Below are 25,639 nucleotides of genomic sequence, written 5' to 3' on the forward strand. Positions count from 1 at the left end.
CCGATTACTAGAAACGTTTCTCATGGGTAAAAATGTCCATTTGAAAAACGTTCGATGGAACGTTTCTTTTCCGATAAGATAACGTTTAAAAAACTATTATAGAAACGTTTTGTTTTAATGATAAAGACATTTTATAGATAAAGACATTTAAAATTTCTGAACGTGTTTATGACGTCTTTGAGACATGCGTAAGATCGTTCTAGAAGTTTTATGCATATACCATACCATCGATTACGTCTATTCTTTTTCGAAGAAATTCCTGAACTGGTGCAAAGTGAAACAAAATATACTTGTCTCACTCTAACTTAATTGCATTACTGATGTGCACCAGTTCAGGAAGGATTCTTCAAAACGGAACACACGTATAAATGTTCTTTCAATTGCTACGTTCAGCAGAACGTTTATTTTGCAACTGTTGGAAGTTTTTTAAACTCAGATTTGTCCGATGACAAATAGATTAAGACCGGTAAGACAAAATTAATTTAAGTAAATAAGTGGATATATGTGCATGGATAAAATGATTTATTTTGTGCAATAATTAGTACAATATAAATTTAAATGTTTCAAAAAAGGCTATTAAAGCTGTTATATATATAGATAAAGCAAATTATAACTTTGAAAGGAAAAATTTAACAAATAGGTATTTTTGTTAACTGTAGAAACGTAAAAAATACGTTTCTTAAATCATGGTTTCAAAAACATTTTTGTTCAAACGTTTCTTAATGGTTCTTCACGGTTATGAAACTATGTATACGTTCAAAGAACGTATATGAAACTAATATGTTGCTACCTGGGTATGTTTACCATCGATGTTTCTCTACTTGTAGAATAATAATAACAACATAATACGTGTACCTAAGTTTATAGAAAGTGTGGGCAACTCTGCGAACTTTCAAAGATAGATTGTTATACGTATGTATTTAGAAAATGATTTCCCATTAAACTCTCTTCTCATTCTCAAGTTATGAAGTTATTTGCACGTTTAGATAATATTATGAGATAAGCGATCTTTAAAAAAAAGAAGCTCAAATGATATACATCGAAACGCAAGTTTTATAAAGTGAAAATAACGGTTTTTTACCGATATTTTAATTGAAAATGATTGTCGATGTTGTTCAGTTTTTTTATTCAAATGATTCTTTTCTAATCACTGTATCACATCTTTTTTAATGTGATTTATATCGTAATTGTGATACAGTGACTGTAATATACAGATTATAATACGTAATTGTGATATAGATATTTAAAAACTCTTTTCACAACGCTAAGATAAATATTACTCTGATGACTGAAATTATTAAATATATGAGTACTTTAACTATAATAAAATACAACTTTATTTTCTTTTCATTTTCATTATACTTACGTCGATCGTCCAATATTGCCGTCACATACTCTTAAGAGCATCAATTACTCTTAAGAGTAATTGATAATTTTGTGCATTAATATCTTTAAAAGCTTGAGTAATAACTCAAGTTATTATACTTAAGTTATTATACTTAAGTTATTATATTTAAGTTATTATGCTTTTAACGATATTAATGCACAAAATTATCAATTTTGGAAATGATAAGCGTATCGCGTTATCTACAGTTATATCGCACAAAATGTAAATGTGTCGTGACGTGTATCTAGAGGGACATGCCGTAAGTTAGGAATAGGAAATAGATGGCGCGAGGTAATAGGACGAGGGCTTGGGAGGGAGAGCATCTAGAGAGACCGGGCAGAATGTAAACGAACATCAAGACCTATAGGTACATGTAGACATGTAGAATATGCGAATAAAGTTATTATTGAAAAGTATCTTCTTATTGCGCCGTTTTTGAGATATCGCCACGTTATTATAGTAAAAATCTGATACATGCCAACATGTCTGATGCAATGAGAATAATGACAATCCGACAACCTAAGATAATGGCTGCGTTCCGATATTTACTGTCAGCAACTGATGTCAGTATTGAAAATTTATATATAGTATACGTGACGTAAAATATAGAAAAATATAGTTTTAGTATTGATAATGAATATCGGAATGCTGCAGCCTGTATATTTTATGAAAAAGCAATTTTCTTTTTTTTCCAATTCATGTCCATTATTATATTGACAAATGAGTTCGCCATTTAAAAAAAAAGCTGCAATATGACTTTTAGAAAATGCAATAATGCATATGTTTTAAATAAAATACAATATATTCATATTTGCGAGCCCCAACTCAAACAACAGCTGTGACCGTGGCTCTTGTCAGATACAATTTGGGTAACGAAACGTGAAACCAAAAAGTGAAAAAGCTACAGAAAAATCGATTGTCGCGCGTGTCTACGCGTCCGCATGGATACATAAATCGACTGGCAAACGTCCAAACGTTTCGTCAGAAATCGTCGCACGCATTTGCGCGTGTCAAATGCTATTTACAACACACGTTGCTCGTTGAACGTGACGAAATTAGTGTACATGTAGCGACAATCGACTCAACGGATATAAATTTCGCCTGGCGCAAAATGTCGCGGAGTATTACGAATGACAATCGCGGCGATTTTAGCACATATGCATGCACATACGCTCGCGCGCGCGCGCGCGCGCGTGCATGAGCCAACCCTTGATATTATATCACGTGTGTTACATCGCGACAGATTATCATTCGTTCGATCACTAAAGTTTGTAAAAAAAAAAATTATATATCGCATTTCAACGGAGGGACTTATGACAAATATGAAAAGGCCATGTCGAATATTCTGTATTTTTAATATGTGCAGCGATACGCGTTAAATATCAGATAGCACAAATAATTTCGTGTCCGATAACGCTCCGCTTGAACTTTCGTGCAAATCCCCATAAACATATTTTCGACCGCATTTTGCGCTTTTCAAATCAGCGAGCATTTCGCAATACTGTTTGCGCGCAAATAATATATTTTGCATGTTCCCGACAACGTCTGCCTCGGAACGGGAAAATATTTTTCCGGGGAATTCCATCCTTACAGAAATAAGAGTCGGTTTATTTCTCGTTTGCAAAATAAGGGAAATAAATGAGAAATTTTCTCGTATTAAGGTCTCTGGTTGCTTCGGGAATTAGAGTGATATCGGGGTCTACCTTGTAGATGTAGATAGATACGCGGTTTATACGCAAATATATCGATCGGCGAACGGACATCTCTCGCTTATATCGGATGTAGTGATACGGGGTACGCAATTCCGTGGTATCGTAAATATTGATACGCGTTCGAAAAAGAATATTCGATTTACATGAGGAGTCCATTTATTCCGCCGTACTGGCGTATAACATCCCGCGTCTATGCATGTACGATCACGGCGTGGTCTAATGGCCAATTTGAATAAATACGATATTAATCCCCCCTCCCCATCGGACCAGCGGACGTCGACGCCGTGTAACCGGTCCAAATGCGGTCACTCGAATCAAGAAGAGAAAAGAAAAATTGCTGACACAAGCCATTAGCGTTCGCATCGAATCGCTTGCACGCCGCGATATATCAACAGGGCAACGCACAAGGGGGGGGCTTGTCGAGAGGGCAGGAGGGCGCGAAAACGCGCGCGATGTCGATTACATGTGAATTTCAATTGTACGAATCTCGTCGTCAAAAAACATTTTGCGCACATCGCAGATTTCCATATTTTAGGTAGTTAGCAGCCGAGGGGCGTTTCTTTCGACATTTTATATGCGAGTGGGGCACGCGGACAGAAACATTTGCGTATGACATTGTGCATCTGCGTGCTCTTTCTCTCGTTATTTTTTAATATCTAGCTGATTTAAATAGCAAGATTAGCAACGAAATTAATTTCATTTAAAACGTAACCAGAATTGTGAACCAAAATATCTAATATATGAAAGATTGTGATAAGCCAGTTCTCCGAGATCGATTCGCAAAAGAACACGCACTTCAAAGATCAGTCATTTTTATTCTAGAACATTTTATTTATTTATTTAATTGTATTTTCTTTTTATTATTTTTTATTCCAGGTTCTAGAGAACTGCACTTATGCGTCTAACAAATGTGAGAGACAACGAGTTTTTTTTATTTCAAAGATCAGACATTTTTATTTTATATATATTATATATATAAAACATTTTATTTATTTCTCATTACACTGAGAAAAAATACTTGAAAATTATTTGTAGAATATTCTGTGAAATAAACCTTACATTCCACAAATAAATTTTTAAGTATAGTTTTTCTCAGTGTATCTTTTTCTCCTAGAAGAGTGCAATTCCTCTACGAAATGTAACAACATTGAGAGACGACGCGGTTTTTTTTCCTTCCACACGCGACATGATTAAGCTCCGACGAGTGAGACGTCGAGTGTTTAACTCGCGGACATATTGACGGCATGAGCGCGTACAACATGCGGAGGAACGGGTAATTAAATCCAGCCGGGGCCATCCTCTTACATATATAAGCTAGCAGACAGCGCAAATATAGATACGGGTCGCATATGTCCGGCAAATAGAATCACGCGCGCGCGCTGCTGCTGCTGCTGCTGCTGCTGCTGCTGCTGCTGCTGCTGCTGCTGCAGGATGTTCAATCGAACAGGACGCACTCAATGTCCCGAAAGGCTATCTGTCTCGACATACCCAGCACCGGCCGACCGGCTGCTACCCTCCTCGTGTGCACGCGCGCAAAGCAGCGCGGCGCATCGTTGCGTAATGCAGTGGCGGGCGCGCGATGAGAGGCCATATTAAACCGGTAATGGTGCCATTCAGTCGCGCGATAACGCGCCCCGTTGTTATCTCGCCAGTTATCGCTTCCGCGACCCGCCGCCGACCTGTGCGAGCTGTGTCTGGCCTGCGCGCGCGGACATTTCTTTCCCCGGCGCCGGCCACCGTATTGTTTCATTGTTTCCTCCACATTGCTCCGTATCGCACGGCGAGAGATCCAAGAGAGAGAAAGAGAAAGAGACGTGTTATCCTGCGGAACTCGCACACGTAAAAGATTCGTCCTTTAAACAAAATCTCCCTCCTTTATGAAATCTTCAAAATCTGTATAAGACGAGAAATATTATCAAAAACGAACGATTATATTCGTACTTAGAATATACTTAATTATTTAGAATAGAATTAAATAAATACAACTCTTAATTACATCGTTAAATTTTACGCTGTATAAAGGTTCGTAATGAAGCCTATAATGAAACGTAACTTTTACAATTAAGCAGGGTAAACTGGAATAGATAAATTGTAAGAATGCCTCCGTTGCTCGTTGCGGAACACTTTAAAATTTTGCCACGTTGCTAAAGAAACGTAAATATTACAACAGCATGGAACTGTTGAAGTTTCGATTCGACTAATAATGAACAAATTTGTTACGATGATAAATGGCTCGCTGTCCGCCGCACTAAGCATCAAGCTTAGAGCCATCATATGAAGTGACATTAAGTGATATAACAGCGTGAGTGCAGAAGTGAAGGAGCATGTGTATCATGCTGTTAATCGCTGTTAGGGTAATCAACTACAACTTGAGAGTAATGTTCTACGTCCTGCTGAAGCCAAACTATCCTCTCATAGAATGTACCTTTGGTATAAATGTAATAAATCATCTGAAATTTATTACAAAATTAGAAAAGAAATATGCTCTCTTTCTTTCTCAATTCTTATCAAATTTTTTTAAATATCTAAAAATCCTTTTTTTTTTATATAGCAACGTTCACCGTATCTATCTCGAAAATTGCAGCCAGATTTCCGCCAGCATAATTAGTGCCATTTACCTTCACGAGTCGCATCGCTTACGCCCGCAGGATTTTTTCCACTCACCCCTGCCAAGGGTGGAGGAACGCGAAAACGGTTTCACATCACGATCGTACCCGCCTTCCATCCCCGCCCCGCTTGCTGAGCAAGGATCTAACCGGCATACTTCGTAACGTTCGCGGAAAAGCGAATGCGGCGGGGCAGGATGCGATCCAGGATGCACTTCCGGCGGCACTGATTCCGCCAGCAAACCAATACCCCCCGTCTCTCATCCCTTCGGCCTGCAATCCTTGCTCGCTACACAGGAACGGAACTCACGATCAAATGTCGATGCTATGGGGTCTCTTTCCAACCGTTCCCTCGCAATTCCCCACCTCTGCTTCTTTCTGCGAACCGCATCCGATGTACATGCATTAAGATCATTTGTACATCGCGCAAATGTGATTTCAATTAAGCTCGATAATGGAGACGTATCCGTTTGATTCAATTGAAATTTCCGATATTTAAAATGTTTTACTGTCAAACGTACATCAAGACCATCCGGTTTCAATATTTCGCTGAACTATCGACCGATATTTTTTAATATATTTTTCAATACCCTTTGTATTTGTATATCTTTAATTTTTTATATATTTTCCAATACTTATATTGATATACCCTTAATCTTTTTTGTTATTATAAACAATTGATTTCGAACGGAATAAGATAGAATGCGAGTTTGAAGCGAGCATCAAATAATACTTACTAGCGCCCCGTTTCGCCGCAGAATTTCCCCGATATATCGCGAACAGCAAATTACATTTTCCGATCAGCCCGCACGATCGCGTGTTCGTACCTTCGCCGAAATACGCTTGCACAGGTTCTCGGACGTGTGCGCGGCCGATCGGCCGTGTCATCGAATTTGACCATGCGGCGGAATATACGCGAATAAATCTGCGTCGGCCGGGCCACGCAGGATATCCAGGAGACTTCCGTTCTGCTTCCGGCCGTGTGCCATTACAGCCTTCTCGTAGAACGTAAACGGTCTATTTTGGTTAATCAGACCGATACCGCTTGACTGGTGACCGCGTTTCTGAAACCAGGTACGAGAAACGAGGATAATTCAACGAAATTTGGTTAACCAAGCCATTTGTATTGATCGTACAAACGCGCATAAATGACAAGAGATATGAAAGAAGTAGACAATGCCATTTATTCTCTGGTATAGGAACATTTTTCAAAGAGACAAGAAAGTACAAAAGTAGAAAAATAAGGAAATATAATAAATTGAATGGGATGAATATACACAGCGCGTAAACGCGCAAAATATACGTTTCACATATATTTCATATTTCATTTTACTTAACATTATTAACGTACCTTTGGCTTTCTAGTGGAAATATGGATGTAAAAAAATATATCGTATTACGAAACACGTACGATAGTACGTTTTTCCAGCCACGTATATCAAAAGAGTATTACAAGACCTAGACCTAACAACGCCAACGTAATTTATGAAAGGCCACCGTGATATTTTTCTGCATTTGCATTACGTACACGCTCATCCCTCCTCGTAGAACGTGATATAAGGCAGTACGCTAGGATTTGCTGTCCGCGACAGCACATCCCGCTTGTCCCTTCCTACCCGAGATTTTAAGTTCGGGCTTTAACCACCGATGTAAACGTTCCACAGGGGCAGATTAAGGGAGGATTCCGCGAGACGCGGGGACGCGAACGCGCAGGGTTAACGGGCTGTACAGGGTTTAGCCGACCGCGGACGTTCGCGTTATCTCGCTGCGTCGCGTCGTCCTTCTCGGAGAGTCCGATCTCCCTGATCTCCCAAACCTACCCGCGCACTCGTGCGCTTCCGGTAATCTTGTTCGTGGGACCAGCAGCCGACAGTCAGATATCGAAGAGCCGATGATGTCCCATCGATCGGCGAAACGACATTACTCAGCGAACTTCGTTATCCGGTTCAGCGCGATAGTACGCTGATGTAACGACATTGCCTTGGGCACTTTATATTTCGCCCTCGTTCGTTTGCTTTACCGTGAAACGTCACGAAACGTGCAGCGAGTTCTGCCAAGTCCCTTTAACGAATCGCGAGGGTAGGCCCTTGCTTCACAGTTCTTTCTCGAACCGCGAATCGTCGATTATCCATGAGTCTTGTACTCTTTGATAAAAGAATCGCCATTCAAACTGCCCAAAAATAACTTACATGGTCACGGAAAATTTTATTTTTAAAAATGTTTTAATACATTTTTGGTTGTTAATAAATGAAAGACATTTCAACATTGAATATCAACTCGTATAACTTCGTTTTTAAATATTGAAAAGGTATTTCAGCCACATATCGTTAGATATAACTTCAAAAAGTTATACATGAGCTCTCTCTTTCTCTCTCTCTCTATCTCTCTCTCTCTCTCTCTCTCTCTCTCTCTCTCTCACTCTCTCACTCTCTCTCTCTCTCACTCTCTCACTCTCTATCTATCTATCTATCTATATATCTATTTATCTATCTACCTATCTGTATTCTGGAGAGATACTTTATTACAATACAATCAAAGGCTACAATAATGTTGCTAATTGCACGGCCGAACGACAATTGACCGAACGGTACGCAACGGTGACCATTGCATGAGCGTTCCATTATGAACGCTCAGCCGGGCAGAGTTTGCATTATTAAACTATTCGCAATTAACTCATTCCCCTCCAGCATTCACTTTGTCCCGCGAAAATTTCATTCCACGGAGAGCGGCGAGAATTGCAAAGGGGGGGGGGGTCCAGGGCATGCGCGCGCGAGCGCGCGCTGCAAACTATCCGTCTGAATTTAGGTCGGTTAACGGGCGCGGGCATGCCTTATTTAAAGTGTACCGTATGTGTCATAAAGCCGTTACAAGCCGATTAACTTGCCTGAGTTGATTAGAGTGCAGCGGCGCTGGGTTTTATACCTCGGGCCTCGCGCGCCCGCGCCGTACCGCAGAGCGCGTGTGTTAACCGCAATTACATAACGCCGCGTTTTGTGTACATCCGTTACATATTCCACATAATAAAACCGCGCTTCCCGAGAGGGAAAATTTAGGTAAAGACAATTATACATATTTCGTATATTCTCGTGCCCAAGAACTGAGAAATGCCCGACACTATAATCATGGGATTTTACAAAATATTTGTGACTTGTGATGTGACCGCGTTTAAAGGGATTTTTTTTATTTCGTTTGGAAGAGAACGTTTACACGTACGGTTTATTAATATCATGTCTGGAAAGTCTAATTAATTAGAGAAAAATAAAAATTTTAGTCAATTGATGAAGAGAAACTTTTCATTAGTGATGGTTGTTAATTAACGAATGAATGCTGGATGTAATTCATTTGTCTCTTCGTCTACGCCGGAATAAAATTTTCATTGTTAAATTCACATCTCAAAAATATTATATAATATATAACTGAATTATAAAATTATCATATATAGTACGTTTATTATTTTAGACTATTATTTTATTTATCGTATCATTAATTAAATTTACAGAGTTACAAAAATTACTTTTTACGAGTTTTATGCATTTTTTGAGGTTGGTAGTCGGTCAGTCAAGTAACCAACACGGCATTTAACATATTAATGAGACTTTTTCTAATTAATTAGATTTTAAAACACAATATTAATAAACCGTATGTCTAAACATTCTTTTTTTTTATTTGTCCGTTAACAGTGTTACCGCAGATAAATGACAGCAAAATGAATAAGCATCAACCAATGAAACGACATGCGGTATGAAAGAATAATCAATAGTCAGTACAAAAAAGGGAGGAGTGACAAGCCGACGGTACCACAGAAGAGAATGACGAGTCGATGGCGTGTGCAGGAAGGAGAGTGACGAGAGCCGATGGTCGAAATGGTACGTCGCGACAAAGTAACGGCAAAAGGGGCCTGCGTTGGTCGCAATGCGATTTGACACTCCGATTGGTTTGGCATCAGATAGTTTCGAGTCCTTCCCCACTTGATTGGCACTCAACATTGGCGAGCGACGAGTTTTCGCGATTTTCGAGCGGGCTCCCGAAACGGGAAACCCGACGAAGGTTTCGGCTTTCACGATCGAAAGGAGGGTGGAGGGTACGGACGGGCCCATCTCCCCCCCCTTGCCCCCGGTTCGATGAGGATATCCGAGATTCGCGGAACAGGCCAGTAAATTTCCCGTTCAATTTGGGTGTACACGATTCGCATCCCGGCTCCTATTACCTATTGGGTTCAGTGAAACGTGTTTACATCGGCGCGGATCACCCGGTATACGCCGGGCAAAGTGCGAATAAACGAGTGCACGTATTACATTACTTCGATGTTCGAAAGCGCTCGGGAAAGACTGTACGTTTAATAACAATTACGTTGTCCGTTTCACTTTACTTAAAACCATGCATTTCATAATTTTGTAGACCTAGTCGGAGCTCGGTTTGAAAAACAACTCGGCAATAAACCGGCGTAAAACTCTTTCGAATGAAACCACCACTCATTACGATCTCCCTTTCAGCCGGAACATCATATAAAAAAAAACAAGCTGCACGACACGCTTTCAGTATCGTTACGTTATCGAGCTGTTGAGAGCAAACAGTTCTTTAACTGTAAACAAACCGTCATCCGTACGCATGGCATATTTGTATGACGTGTAATTTGCCAGATGATGCCGTGTAAATATTTCAAACGGCGTTATTGCACATCGCACGCATATCCACGGAATAGACGGATAGTCGTGTTTTTGATATTCGCGGCTCATCGCGCGACCCTTGTTAAATTACAAAAAAGAGAGCGAAAGGGAAAATGTCGGAAGGGGAGCGCTTCGATTTGCGGAATCGAATTGTTGCGCGTAAACGGCGTTAAACGGAGCCGCTTGGCGCGCGAATACCGCGCGAATCGCGCGTGGCGCATACGAATGATCGAGTGCACGGGGCGCGCATTTACATACGACCGTTGCGTCGAGTCGACACGCATCGATATACCGCCGACAGCCGCGGCCGTCGGCATAAATACGCATTATGCGGAGAGAGGTTACTCGCGCGTTAACGCACAAAGTACCGCGGGCGCGAATCGATTCGATAAGCAGGGATCGTTCTGCACGCGCGGAATCGCCGTTTGTGCGGAAACCGAATGGCGAGTCTACCGGAAGACGGAATCGCGCGACCGCGAGTCCAAGTCTTGCGATTTATGTCGATTTCCATCACTGCAGCTTAATTTTAATTACTTTCCATTTTTTTCCAACTTTTATAACTATAGAAAAAGATAAAAAGTCAGTTAAACCGAGATTAAAGTTAATCTACATTGATAGAAATGGATTAATTAATCGATTAATGGACACTAATCGTTTCGTAGGCGTCAAAGACAGCGCGAGGAACGTTTCCCGCGTTTAAAAGTACAGAATGCAATTGAAGCAATTGTGTACTACAATTAATGCTACTTTGAGTGTTTACTCCGTTAATAATTTTCAACGCTCTCCGCGCATCGAATTTTGAATTCCACAAATTTTTCTGTTTGCGACGGTCCTTCCCGCAGGCTGTGCGTGCGCGCGAACTGGCAAACAACATTCGAGCTCGCCAATCGAGAGCGCACCACTCGGCCCGGTGGCCGCATTCGAAGCCTCAAAGGATAAATAACAAAGGTGAAATTTCTAGTAAACAGAGTGGACACGTGACAGCAACCACGACTCACTTCATACGCCGTTGATCCAGCCACACGGGGAGGGGGGGCAGACAGCGGTCGTTAAAACAAGCAACCAGGAATACGGTTGACGGTACGGTGATCTCTCGGCTAAATTTGACCGTGCCTATCGGATTACCGTTTACGAACTCTGCCACATAATTAGATGCCGCTCCAGAAACGCGTTCCGCTTCTTGATCGCTTTGATAACAATTAGCGTAGATGAGGGGTGAAGGAGGGGAGATCGTTTCCGCGAGAAGATCCACGGACATAACTAAATCAGGCCGTAATTTCATTTTATGGTGCAGGGAGAACTAAATCGCTTGTTGGAAAGTGGAATATTCGAAGGTGTCTTTGACGCTCTCGAGATTGCTCAAAAGATAAATGCGCCCGAATCGAGTATAAGTTAGCGTTAATTATCTATGCATGCGCACGAGGGACTCCTTAACCACATTCATGAGTCCCTTTGACTTAGCGGATAATCTAACGGTCATTTAATGGGTCTATGTGCGATATATCGGAGAATGTATTAGAGAACAATTGGCGGATACATCCCCGGTTGTTGTAGGAGCCATTAGCGTAATAATTGGCAGATATCAATGATTGATGATTATGGGTTTGCGATTGAAAATTGACCGATCACGGTGACAATAGGAATACCTTGATCAAAACAACGAAAATGGCGAACACATTTTAGTTCGATATTTGATTGTGAGATAAATTCATCGATTGGTGCAATCGCTGTATTGTGGTTTTTATTTTCTATACGGATTTATTATTATCGAAATATTATCCCGGCGTCAATTATTGCGCGTGGCAAATATTTATGGAAACAAATACACGGAAGAAAAACCTATCTTTTCTCATCTTTTCTTCGGCGTAAATTGCGTCTCGCGTGCGTGATAGCCGCGTTTCGATGTAACCACCTGTTGCAGGATGACAAAGCTTCCGGTAGGTATATTAGGCGACGTCTAATAACACTAATTCATCGCGCAGCCGAATACCATAAACATTAATGAGGGTGATCGCGCCGATGCCATGGACCTGTAATAGGGAGGTGACTCGCAAATGGTGCGTCGACGCGGTGCCGAAATCATTAATCTTTTCGGGACGAAAACGCGCATGATGCATCTACGGAGGACAAGCGTGTTTATAAAATTTACGAGTTTAGTTTGTAGGCGGTTCGCTAAAATCGAAGAACTTCATCGATATGTAATAACAATAGATGATTGCAGCTCGTAACGGAGAGTAACGATGCGAAATTGGCTCGGAAATGATGCGCCAGACAATCCTTTCGCGTTAAGGAGAGACGCGTTCGTGTAATTGAAGACACCTTCGCGCGCGAAACACACGAGGAAGACAAAGCGTCTTCCGGGCGAGCGACCATTTGCGCGACGACTGTCGTCTCTTCGGGTCGTAAAACGTCACGCTGCTAATTTGTGGACAGTCCCACGCTAATTGTATGTATGAGAAAATAATGACGTGGGAAAAAGAAAGGGGGGAAAGAGAGAGACAACCCGAGCCCATGTTCGACTCGGGATGACTCAGAGCGACATGAAAATGAGGTGAACGCCATTCGGAAAGGAGAATCGTTCGAGTCCGCCCCTTTTTTGTTCTGCGAGGACCACCCACGCACTTTTATCTGCGAAACGCTATTATTGCTAATGCCTTATTCATCCGCGGAAGTGACTGCGCAGGCTACGCGTTTTCTGCTCCTTTGTATAATAACAATAACCGTGGGTGTTATGCATTCAGATACATTATAATTCTTAAACCGTTTATGGATCGTTTACTTAAACATTTTTAAATATCTTGACCTTACTTATATATTTAAAAATCTTTTACTCAAACGTTGTTTCAGTTAATCATTCTTTGCGCGCTTTATCGTTGCAGTGATTTTATATGAGAGTTTTTTAGGTAGATACGCGAATTCTTCGTCGCGCGGCGAATTTGTTAAAGAAAAAACACAAACGATTTTTTGATGAATGATTGCAAATCGAAACGCGAATCGATCCCTTTTCGTTTAGTAACACCGTGACCGCAGCTCGTCGACGTGATACAGATTGACGCGTTGGTATTATGCACGAAATTCGACCGTCCAGTTCACGTCTATTCGCGATGCATGTAAAATATAATCGGCAACAATAACGCGGGTGGCGTAAATTAGGTCTCGAGTGTTGGTTCATAGACTCCGGTCTGCAAATATGCTCGCACGAACCCGAATTACAATAGAAATACATTTCGCGATGCTGCAAGCTGCTCCCGGCAGATTCTTAGGTTACACGCTCCAATTTTGAACACAGAAAAAACCAGATTCTGCTACTCCCGTATCCATATTGCGGCAGCATATCGAAAATCTGCGCTACGGCAAATATGCTCGCGCTCGTCGGGATACTATCTTTATCTTGATATTCATAATATTCATATTTGCCGCAGACTCGAAATTACCGAATTCGAAATATCAAACTCAATGAATGTTTAATATTGGAATATCATGATTATATACCTATATTGTGGAGAATATGTCTCTCGTATTCTAAACACATTAACAGCTAATTAATAGTCAGGGATCTCGTATATATTCGAGTTATTTCATTTGCGGTATTTGGCCTATCTGTCCCATACATAGATAATTCTAATTACATAGAGATAGACAAAGTGATTCAGATTTATCCAATATTATAAATAGAAAATAAAACAATACCGCCGCTTCATGCTTGACATATTTGCCGTAAGCTGCTTCCAAATTGACGCCGCAACATTTTTATTCTTACTGACTATATACATATAGAATATCGATCCCGAAACCATACACGAGTTGCGAATTTCGCGTCGGACTTCTTACTCACGCAGGATTATAATGTATAATTCAGGTAGGTGCGGTTCGGCACGTTCAAAAGTTGCTACGCGGCGAGCTAATATCGAGTTTCGAACTATCCACGGTTCCCCCTCTGCTTCCCTAACCGCCGCGCAGCGCTCTTATTAAATTTGTTTCAATTCGCTCGCCTTACTTATTGCATTTCTAACGGGCACGGCGCGTCAAACTCGCTGATCGATAGCCTCACACTTTACTGACTGATATGTGCGGCACCGGAAATACAGATTTTTCGCGTTCCTGAAATTTCGTATTTCGTGCATAAAATCGCAACTCTAAGTTACGTCGATTTCATGCGGAAAATTTAAAGCGCGATTCGTCACTCCCCCGCGCATCTCCGCGAATGCGACGGTAAGATGAGGCTTATGAGCGACGCGAGAAGTTATAACGTCTTCGGCAACACGTTGACGAGGGCGGTAACATGGAAATCTCGTTCCTCTCGGCCGAGCACTTATTCTCGGATTACCATTTAAATTCTTTCGCGACCCCGCGCGAAGTCGCACGCGAAGGGGAACGGCCGGCGACCCCTTCTCGCACTAATTTGTCACGACGCGAATTCAAGGATACTCCGCATTTAGTACCGCACTCCGGCAAGCCAACTAAACTTGTAATCCCCGTCGAGCACAGTGATTTCGACAAGGCAGAAACTTTTTTCGCGGGATTTCTAGCGAGTTCGCCCTAAACGTTCTTGAATTGTTACTATTTTTCCTCTCCACTTCATGCTTCTCCTCCTTTCTTCCTTGACGGTCGTATTTACCGCGAAATTGTAATTAATACTTTGCGATATTCTGATCTTTTAAAAAGTAAAACTAGTTACTAATGAGAGAGTCTAGACGCGTCTTTAAATTAACCATTTCAATTTAATTTTACATCATGTTTCTAAATAACGTTCCTCTTGCGTTTTACATTATGATAATAATTTAGACTGTTTCATCTGATTTCAATGAGTTAAAAATAGCCGCGCAAATTTCGTGAAATTATATAAATGCGAGAAAATGACGAGAGGTATCGTTCGACTTGTGCCATCATTAATTCAAGCACTTTTTTATTTGGAACATTCACGACCAAATGCTCGGGACTCTTGTAAATAAGAAAGGACGTATGGTTCGTTAAGATGAACCTGGTAGAATTATTTCTTGTCCAGAGCAACAAAAGGTCAAGTAGTCGCGTCCCACACTAAGATGACTGAGCTTAACGAAGATACAACTAAGAACACCGAGTATATACTCTCTTGCTCAACGTAAGAAGATTTTAAAACCAAAAATCCACTCTGGAAAAACCATCACATCGCTAATTAAGTAACCGCGTTTAGCATTATAATGCCGCAATAAAGAAAGAACAATATATCCGAAATAGAAAATGTTCTGTATAATCTAACAGATACTATATATATAATTAACGTAGAATATATTCCAGGAACCAAACTGACGTTATTTGTCATTATTTTAATGTCAAAATGACGTTTTTGATAACATTTTGATGTCAAAATGGGATTATATGACATATATTGTTGGTTTCTCTCTTTAGTGTCGAATAAATTCATGATCAGACTTATACTTTTATCAAGAAGGGATCGATACGTTGATCTACGACCGGTCGACGATCTATATATTTCAGGATTTGGAAAGCTCATCCGCTATTTTTTGAAAGGCTTTAGCACGAGCGAACATCGGATTCCACTTCGGCAGCTAAGGATTGATACGTTGCGCCCGCTCGCTCATGCGAAAGAGATGACAATGTGATATTCCACGTGTCAGCGATCCGACTGTGCGATCCGTCACGCGGACGAGTATATATGTACGCGAGGCGAGGCTCTTCATCGTCCTCATCTCGTGAATCGAGAATCGGATGAAAGAAAACCTGGTCGCTGTTACGCGCAAACACTTCCCCCGAGAAACGCGACGAGAGAAAGGGCGGAGTGTGTATAGAGCTCGAGGGCGCGGTGGCGAGGCGCAGGAAGACAGGGGGGGAGGGATAGTGAAACACGGATTCGCGAATGCAACCCGTTACTCTTCCCGGTCGACGGTTTTTTTTTTTTTTTTTCATTTCCATCCGGCGCGGAAATTATTCTCGAGAGAGAGACAGAAACAGGGGCTTAAGTATCGTTCGCAGAGGTGATCTGTTTGACAGAAAAATTTGGCAGCCCCCATAAATCCGAAAGGGTTCTCGATTCTCGTGCAAATGTAGAGAGTGGCTCGACCGTTAGCGTGAATCTTTATTCTCTGTTTTTTTATAGGTATTTTGTATAACATCCTGTTGCGCGTCGCGTTGTACGATTACACTGTGAACGAATCCTCAGAAATCCACATGTTTAATCGTCGACCGCGTGAATCGCGGTAATTGCTTAATCTGGTAACATTTGGTGAAATCCGACAACAGAATTTCGCGTTGTTTTTTTTCCCCCCCATTTGTCCCCTTTTTTGCACGCAATATAAATGCTGAAAAATACATTACATTAAATCGTGTAATCAAGCTTGAATGAAAAAGCATTTCATTGTTGGCCGGTATAATTATGCCGGGGATATGCATATTTATGAGAAAAACAGTGAGGCAGATATTTCGTCGAATATTCTATTTTCATAGCATTAACGGACAAATGTTTGATGATAATTTCGTGACGCATTCGTAATAACGCGGCAAATGTATTAAAAAAGAGATCTTCTCTCCCGGAACGGGTGAGGGAATAAATTTTTTATCGTTTTATGACTTTGGGCATATACTAACAGATGGCTGCGCGCGCGCGCGCCACTTCTGTTAGAATTATTTGACGTAATATTTAGTAGCTCGCGAATTTTAATAGTAACGTAAAATGTCACAATGTAATCTACAACACGTAACGCACACACAGTGCACGATGTTTTAATAAGCTGCGGCAGCGCAAAGAGAGCTAAGCAAATCCATACGTAATAATTTTCCCGAAAAATAGAAACATCCATCGCGATATGGAAAAACAGAAATAACGAGTGCCGGAGACAATAGAGATTGAGAGTTCTCTCCCCACGCGGGGGTGGAGGAGAAGAACGAAAGGAGCCATCCTCCTCAAGCCCTTTCTCCCACCCCTCTCTCCCTTCCGTAGTCAGTGGAATATCGTAGATACACCTCTATTCTGTTTTCCCCCGGAAAATCAATATCGGAGGTCGGCAGCGCCTCTCGGGGGTGAGGTGGCTCTCGCCGGAGACAAATCTCAGTGTCCGGAAAATCTCCGCCGACTGGCCGCGGAGCAACCCCCGTTAAAATTTACGCGCCCCGCCGTCTCGCGCCGCGCCGTTTCCACGTCACGTTTTTTCCGTCGCGAGGCCGAGCGAGGGGTCCGCGCGAGCGGCCCCGCTAGAGAGTAGAGGCCTTCGCCGCTGCGGTCCCGGGGCCGAGGGTGCCGCCGAAAGGGGCGAAAAGGTGTCGAGCCGAGTCCGGTGCAGCAGAGAGGAAGGGAGCTAACCTCCCTGACGAGACCTCGTGCGAGAACTTGGAGCACGCTGCGCGTGTGTATGTGACCGCGTCCCCGCTCTTGCGCCTGCTCGCCATATTCGAGGAAAGCCGGGGCGCCACGATCGTAAATACCGACGCGCGCCACTTTCGACATCGCCGCCACCTCGAATTCCACGCTACTCGCTTTGCGCTGCTCTCCCCTGCATCCTCTAGAATTTGTAGAGAAATCATTCCCCCGTAGATAAATGGATGGTTGTGTAAGCAAGATTGATGTTGAGGAACACAAACATCCGTTACTTATTCGTCCCTCGCGGCGACAGGATCTAGTAGTTAGGCCCTACGCTCGCGAAGGCCGCAGTGGAAAAATCCAGCATATGGTCGGACGTGTCGATAGTCGACGGGTGCGAGGGTCGCAGTGAAAAAATCCAGCGTATGGTCAGACTTGCCGATGATCCGAGTACGGATGTTTGTGCTCGCAATGCCCTGCATGCGTCTTTCGCCTCTTGCACGATTTCGCTTCAAACATATCGCAGTCGCCGTGTCACGCATCGGCTAATACACCCACCGCGGCTTTGCGGTATATAATTCACGTCACGTGCCCGCCGCGAAGCTCGTTTCTGCATGATGAGACAACGCGGTCCACGTTAGACGTCCGTGACTCCGCCGTACCTCTCTCACAGTCTCCCAGAGCGTACCTCCCAGGAAATATTAACTTTAAATTATGTTTCTGTTGACTGAGCAACGTGACCTGCTCGAGAATTTTCGTGTGCCCCCCGCGTTTACTTCAAGCGCGCGGTAGCCAGGTCTGACATACACGGGAACGCGGTTTCCTCTTTGCGGCTCCGATTACCTCGGCTTTTCTTTGCTCACCTCCCTTGCGTCTGTGCATTCGCGTGCATTTGGATTCAGGTTACTCTCCTTTACACACAGAGAAAATGTAGTGAAGATTATAACGCAGTTTTTCTGGAATGTACTGACGTTATGTGACGGAAATCTGCAATATTTTTAGTCAAAGCACGTTATATAATTCATAAAAGAATTATTGCAATTATTTGAATATTTTTACATACATTTTAAAATAAAAATTTCACAAAAAGAGAAAGAAACTTTATAATCTGAGCGTAAATACTTTTATGCAAATTGTAAATTTATTGCGTTTGTAGTAAAAATTATAATATTAATATATTTTTTCAAACATAAAAAAATTGACTTTAACGCATACGCGTTGTACATTATAAATTTTTTCATATCCGTAACACGTATTACTTTTTTTAATACAATATAATTTTTATTACTATGATGATAAAAATACATATAAAATTAATTGTTGATTTTTTAAATAAGAAATACTTAATGTCGTTATGCTTTAGCTTTCTGGTAAAATTACAAAAAGGAATACGTCTCTTTTATATATAGTTCATACTGCAGTCTTTTTTCCGAGTCTCTGTCGCGAAAGAAAAAACGGATTAATCTTTAACGTAGACAATACAGCTTGGAAATTTATTAATATACAATTATCTTCTGTACTTCTTTATTTCTTTTGTAAATCCTCGATAACACGAATTCGGAGAGACATATATCTTTAGTGATGAATGCTTCGTCTTATACACTCTAATCGATTTTCAGATGTATCAGATATACCTCAGAATTACCTAGAGGTAATTGGATTGCGCAAATTTGCATTTTCAACGGTGGCAATCACGTGCTGATGTACCGCTGATGTTTCATAAAATATGAAAATCGTAAACGGAACAATGTCAATAATTTATGACGCCCTATCTATTGGTTTATGCAGACCTAATTTAATTAACAAAATAATTGTGGCAATTAGCGACGCGATGAATAATAATGCGCACGTTGAAGAAAAATGTCAATGAATTATGGACATTTATTTTTGTCGTTTTGCGCGAAATGTTTCAAAACTCCACCGACATTACTTCCGGAATAATTTTAGAGGTAAAAACAAATTATTTTTCATATTGCTGCTATTTGTGTCATTGATTTATTACTATACATTTTATTAACATTGTGCTGTCTGCACGCAAATGTAGATACAATGCAATTGTCAATACGCCAACAAAATTCTACAACTTTATTAGAGATGTTTTATATAAACCAAATTATATTTTGATACAAAGTGTCACAAAGAAAATAATTATTCCTGCATCATGAAAATGTCTATAGCGACTGGATTAACGGTAATACTTCTTTTAAAATAGAAATGAGATTTTTCGTTCCCTGTATAAACGGGGGACGTTCGACAATCAATATTTCACGAATAATTAAATGAAAGCTCCAAGCAAACCCCAGCATTTCGTTGACCGATTTTTCTCGCTCGCAAGCAGAGGATATCAGCCGTCACGTCGCAATCCGGATTTTCTACGTTTAAATGCTTAATACTATTTTCAAATATAATCCTTTGCATATCAGCCTGCGGAAGCCATCCACCATAACTGAGAGAACGCTGATAGCTGGTAATCTGGAAGTCTGCGATAATTTAATTTTTGATAAAATACCACAAAATCCTCGATATAGTCTTTATTTGACAGTCGATAATATGTTTTTATTATCCTATCGAATTCTCCACTTTTTTAAAAATATGTTTTCGATTTAACGGAAAAAAGGTTTTTGTTATAATCGCATTATAAACTAAATATCAGGTAATTAATTAAAGATTACAAACTAAATACGGATGTCCTTTTGAGTATTAATAGAAATATCGTTAATGGATCTCAGCGGAGCATAATCCCCATTATTTTACAAGCGTGCTGATTTCAGAATAAATCTGACGAAGGCGCCGCGCCGCGCGCGCATTTTCCGATCGTTAAGACAAATAAAAATTTCGAGCGAGAGATACGCGTCGATGAGCGGAGCAGAGCAAATATTAATTACGGATGATAATGAAATATCGAACGAAATAAAACTGGGCCGCGCGCGGCCGCTGCGAAAGAAAACTGCTTTTAATCGAACCGCCGGATGTAGCGCGCGTTAACCTTAATTAAATAATTGAACAAATCTCCAGCGCGTAGATCATAGTTTCATTAAGTTTGCAGAATAATTCAATTATGCGGTATACCGTATTCATATAATGAGAGGTAGGGGAATAAAAGTTACATGAGATTTTTTTTTAACGAAAGAAATAAAAACAGATATAAAAGGACATTGCATGAAATCGCGTACAAGTAAAAAAACGCAGAAATAAAAAATAGTGAAAATTAAATCCGCGCGTTTTTCTCTTTAACTGCTAAATCGTAAAAAAAAAAAACGTTTTATAATACAATATTTGTTTGATATACACAGCGGCATACTAAAATTCTTTACAACACTTTAATTAATACTTCTCGCGTAATGCTTTTAATTGATGTTTGTCGCAATAATTCTGGAAATTCTACTTTCAATCTTTTATTCACTTAGATTAATGCGTTGCCAATAAAGTTGATGCATCGATCTTTTCTGAGTCCAGAAAAATTTTAATTCGCAATTTCAATTCAGCGAGAAAATTCTAATGAGCAAAAGCGATCCACCGTCATCTCGTCCTCGGCAGGCAGGCAGACAGGCAAGTAGGCAGTCGGCTTTCGCGAACACGTGCGAGTGGTCAAAGCTTTGAGATCTGTTTGAAAGCGTGTGGGAAAGCTCTTACTCAAATACGCGGTGTTCCTAATGAGCCGACCGAGCTGCACGGCTGAAAGCTCCCGTGCGATACGAACGGCGGAGTCGCACGTCGCAGTAGTGGCAAAGGAGAAAGAGAGAGAGCGGATCTTTATCGCGAAATAATTCTCGCGTTTTCACGCCTGACATAATCGCACGGAAATCCCGACGAGCGAGTTACGAGCTGCGCGATATTTAACGAGGCACGGTCTGTCCGTAAACTTTTCTCGGAACAATCTTTCTCGAAGGCGCTAATAAATTACAAGTTGAAGTAACATGGAAGGAGCCAAGTATTTCGCACATTGTATGTAATATTATAAAATTTTGAAGTAATCGGAATTATTAGTGTCCTGCGAAGATAAACTTAATCATGATTTAACATAATAATGAACAGACGATCTCTCTTCGACTAATCGGTTTATGCACTAGACTTAGTTTATATTTATGAGATATATATACTGCTGCTTGATAAGTGTTGCGAATACTGCATTTTATATATATATATATATATATATATATATATATATATATATATATATATATATATATTTGCAATTATAAATTTATGAAAACACTAATACAATGTTATAAATTGAACAGTCAATTCCTAGGTGACTACTAATGTAAAATAGATATCGAAATCGCATCATCGTTAAATGAGAGCGAGCAACGCGGTGAATCATCCGCGGGTGCATCCGTTATTACGCCGAGGAGCATCGCACTTGCACATCATTGTAACGTTTACAAACATGCAGATGCGGAATGAGTTTCCGATCGATCGCGCGCGGTTCGCGCGAGACCGCGGATACCGATAAATCGCGCTCGCGCGATTCTTTTCCGAACGATCCGCACACGATCCGCACGCGGGCCGCAGCCGGAAAACGAGAAACTGCAATGGGAACTGGGTGGAAACAACCCCGGGGCCCCCGTGAACGTATACGTGTGTATACACATGAGCCGTAAATAAACGAGCACACCCGATATAACCGGGAAACGTTTATGGCGCCCGCATACATGGTGTATGGAGCCTTTATGCACGCCCCGGCCTAGACACAAACTACTTTAAAGTTGCATGAGCCGAGATCTAAGAGTACGAGCTGCATCTCTGCCTCACCAATCTCTCTCCGGTATTATATTTTGTACCACTGCAGAGATAAAGAAGAGAAAGAGAGAGAGTGAAAGGAGACAGAGAGGAGACAGAGAGGTTTATGTAGCGCTCTGAGATAATACTTCTATCTAGAAATAATAGAAATAATTAGAGAAAGTAATGAATATTGCGAGGTAGTGTATTAAGAAGAAACTGTGAGGGAAATATTAAATAATTAAAAATATGCTACGCACAAATGAATTAAGAAGCTTAAATTGAGATATCATTTCTGACTTGATCAGTTATTGCACGAAAATACAATAACGATAAACGTTTAAGCTACGTTTAGATAAAATTACATAATAATAAGATAATTATCGTTACTTTTTATTAAAGACGCTAGGAAATACTATAAATAATTAAGACATTTTATACAGATGAATTATCAAACTTAATTTGAAATATTACTTTCTACTTGAGATTCAAACTAATTATCATGAAAATGCAACTATTTACGCAATACCAGTGAGTTAGATAAAATTACGCGGCAATTGGATAGCTTATCGTTAATTAAATGCGGCTTCACGGAACAGTAAGTTAACGTGGGGCACATGATATCATTGTTCATAAAGCTACATTAATAATGCAATTACCGCGAGTGTCGGCCAACGACACAGAAACCTCCCAACTTTTCGCACATCGCGATAATAAGAGAATCGGATAATAGCATTTTTAATTTTCGCCTTCTTAGAAATCGGGCCGCAGTGATTAAATAATTAAACGATCGAAGGCGAGGGATTAAGGCAATGCAGACGGGACATTTACGATACCCTATAAAAGGAAATTTCAACTCACGGCGTCTTGGAATGGCGTCGTTAAGCTCGGCGTCCGACGATATAAATTACAAAAGAAGAACGAAAGAGGAAAGAAAGAGCTGAGGCGGGAGGATTCCATAAGGATTTTATACGGGACGCGTCCCACGGATTTTCACGAACGCGCCGCGCGCGGGAGTAAACCTCGCGCCGCAAGTCTTCATTTCGCGTTTCGAAGCTGCGCCCGACGGCCTTTGCCATCTGCGTAGCTGCAGAGTTTCGCCTCGTTTCGTTTTATGATTACACCGACGAACGTCGACGCCGAGTATTTCGAGCAACGTCGAATGCAACAACTTCTCCCCTTTGACAGTTTCGGTCTAATAAATGTTGGATGTTGTTCAAGCAGTTTTTATATATAATATGAAAGGAATCAGTAAATAAAGTCTTCTATAACGCTACTTCATAAGTAGCAGGGATAGAAACACGTTGCCGGCATTCAGTGTTTAGTACACGCGTTAAAAATTTTAATTTGCTGTACCGCGTCGTTGCGTAACAGTCGCGTTTAGTCATGAGCTTTCCTTCTGCATTGCAACAAACGATAACAAAATTTTTAAAGTTTGAAAATTGCAATTCACATAGGCGCTTGAAAACTGTTTATGACGATAACAAATAATGCAAGCTCACATTGCAGTCAAAAAATGACGCAAATGATTAAGAATTTGAAATTTACGGTTGAAAACGCATCCCGTACAGCATGCACTTTCAGACTTCTAGTAATTCTCAAAGTTAAAGGAAATGAAAGATCAATTTTCATCCAAAGTTCAAGTTGCCTTGCACAATTGAATCAAGGAAAAATCAGAAAGTTTCTTCGTAAACTGCAAAATGAAAAACAGGTTTAGAAAAGGCGGTTGATTATGTTGAAAAATTAATGTATAAGTTTAAAGTAAAAATGAATGTACTACATTTTGAAATCAATTTCATAACTCTATCTGGTCCCGAACTTATGTAATTTGTATATGTATGTAAATTTGTACATATATAAAAAAATTTAAAGCGATGTTGCAATAATTTATACCCGCGAGAAGGAGCGTGTGCATCGCGAAGCTCAGAGTGAGCTTTGAAAATTGCAGAATCGCGCGGGATCATTGATAGAGATGCGTAACAATTTGATATATAATCGGCGGCACTCGCTTTTCTTCGCCGACGTTTCGCGCGAACGAGCGTAAACACGGAACGAATTCCACCGCGCGGTGGAAACAAACGGCGCTTTATCCCGGAATCCCGGTATTCGCCTTGCCCGCGAATAATTTAGGATTTAATTCGCTCGACGCCTGATAAAGGCTTTGTGCTCTCGGCGCTATTGTTTTCTTCGTTTGGCTGATTCGGGAGGAAAACCGTGCGGCCTCGCGCCCGCTCGCACGCACGCACGCGCGCGCACGTAACGTATATTATTAATTCTCACCTCCTCCTCCCCTCTTCCTCCTACCACCGGCCCGTTTATTATCCACGCCAATATTTGACCCCGGAGTAATATTCATTTTACACACGGTCCGCTAAATAGTTACATGAATTACGTAGCGGAGCTTAGATATTTATGAATTGCAAACACGATCATACTGTGGGTTGTTGAACCACCTTTTGGTTACCGATGCTATTTGGGAAGTTAAAAATGGTATACGTAAATTAAAAATGATAATTTTAATATCGACGTATCTACAATTCGGAAATAAATAAACGAGAGCGTTGTTATTGCTTTCGTTTATTATAAAAATTTAATTTCCCATTAACACTACCGCGATAAATTTTTAATGTATATTTAATTACGAACAGCACTTAATATTGGCGAGCTCGAAAAACAGGCGTACTAACTCAGAGGCATAAAACAATTTTTGATCAATTCAGAAGAACGATATGATAAAAACTGTGTCTCCTATTTTCGCGCGGTGTGTGACGCGTTCTAAGATTCACAGTTATTTCTGAAGAAGTTTCACGTTAGTTTCCGATAGAGATCCGCCTCTACCGGCGAGCGAGTAAACGCCGCGCTTTGTCTCGCGGGGTGATTTTACCGATCCCACGGCAGCGACGAAGAGAGTAGCAGTTAAAACGCAGGATCGAAGGAGAAATCAAAGTAGAAAAAAATGGGCAAGCGCGACCGGTCGATTAGGAAGAAACGCGATAATCATCAGCCGCGTGCCCCGTTGTTCCCACATCGCGACCTTATCAACCTCGTCGTCGTACGGGACCGGGGTTAAAATTAAGAAAACTCACGCGACCGCGCCGTAGGGTACAACATTATGCGCCTTCAAGGCGGTATTATCGAATTAAATTGAATGCCACTCGCGAGACGAGGACGAAATTGCGACCAATCGCATGCGCGAAAAACCGCGGTGGTTAATTGCGCGGCCGAATTAGGCCACGGAATCGATATCGCGT

At 41.0% G+C, this 25,639-nt stretch overlaps 1 protein-coding gene across 1 annotated transcript in view; it reads left to right on the forward strand.

Moving 5' to 3' along the window:
* LOC139814196 (agrin-like) overlaps positions 1–25,639 on the forward strand; it is a 139,238-nt gene that overhangs the window by 57,044 nt on the left and 56,555 nt on the right. The gene's annotated exons all lie outside the window — the stretch shown is intronic.

This window comes from Temnothorax longispinosus, chromosome 6 (genome assembly GCF_030848805.1).
Source record: "Temnothorax longispinosus isolate EJ_2023e chromosome 6, Tlon_JGU_v1, whole genome shotgun sequence".
Taxonomy (NCBI): Eukaryota; Metazoa; Arthropoda; class Insecta; order Hymenoptera; family Formicidae; genus Temnothorax; species Temnothorax longispinosus.